Source organism: Crassostrea angulata, chromosome 6 (assembly GCF_025612915.1).
Source record: "Crassostrea angulata isolate pt1a10 chromosome 6, ASM2561291v2, whole genome shotgun sequence".
Taxonomy (NCBI): Eukaryota; Metazoa; Mollusca; class Bivalvia; order Ostreida; family Ostreidae; genus Magallana; species Magallana angulata.
In genome coordinates this window covers 13,635,596-13,637,004 of record NC_069116.1, presented here as the reverse complement: position 1 = coordinate 13,637,004, position 1,409 = coordinate 13,635,596, and positions in this window count along the sequence as shown.

Genomic DNA, 1,409 nt, shown 5'->3' with positions numbered 1-1,409 from the left:
CAGAATCAAACAGGATATACTTTTTGATTTATAAATGCTAAAACCGAAGCGGCGGGGCGGAAACCAGAAATAAGGCGCAATTTTCGAATAATAACTTGTAAGTAGATTTAAAAAAAAACCAAAATATACAAGATAAGAGACGACTTTCGGCACATATAACTGTTTTATGTTTTGCAATATGTTTTTTCGCATTTTATAAAGAGACATAACCTAGAAAATCGTGGATTCGAAGCAGCTATCGTTATCTAACGTTATACAGTTGTATGCTCGTCTACTTCTACAGCAGGGTACCCCAATGGTACCCCTATATTCTCTTTTGAGAAGTGAACAGGCATAGCCAGTACAATTTCTTAAATAAGCTGTATATATAATCAAGTGCCAAAAGTATGTAGTTTTTTTCTTTTCACTATATACTTTATTGAAAACCATCATTTATCAAAGAATAGTTGAAAAGTACAGTAACACATTGACCAGAGACATAAATTTCTCGCATTATCACCGGTGTGAGATCGGTTTGTCCGGTGTGAGACAGCAGTGTGAGATTTTTCTGTCTTACACTGTGTATAACTACGCTGTTTTAAAACGTAAACAAACGTTGTCTGCTGTAGGGAAATGCAAAATAGTGCATTGAGATTATCCATTAAGTAATTGTGTTGCATAATTAATTACAATTTTTCATATTTTAATTGAAAAAACTGTCGTATGCTTTCATTTAACTTGCACTATTTGAAGCACGCGGAGGGATAAACCGAAAGTAATCTTTTGAACGTCATAACAGAAAGTTGTCAAACATCATTTTTTAAGCTAATATAATGCGAGAAAAATAATCATTCATTATATACTCGTGTGGGATAGTGAAATTCCACCTCGGGGCCAAGATTCACGGTCTAGGACTCGGCAAAGCCTCGTCCTAGACAGTGAATCTTGTCCCCTCGGTGGAATTTCACTATCCCACTCTCGTAATAATGAATGATTCTATTAGTCTCGATCTGCATTGAACTATTTAAAATTTGGAAATTCTAAACTGGTAAAAGTATTTCAATTATGCACTTTAATCTTCATAAAATGACAGCTGCAGACGAAAGGTGACTGCTTTATAGGGGTGTCTGCTTCAGCAGTTTAGACTGTAATGTAGATCGAAACATGCATGTATTAAACTTCATGGATAAATATGTCCTGGATTCATTGAGATATGAGAACTAAATATAATACCTGAATCGGCACAGTCTAGATCTTCGTGTTTCAAGCATTTCTGATTTTTCTGTAAGGTTTGATCCACAAACATATAAAAACAGATAAACTCATCTTTATCATAAAGATGAGGATTTACCTAAATCGTGCACGATTTTAAGTACTGTGGAATAAATGAGTGCATGCATGATGCAAGGAATTATACTGCCAGATTTGGT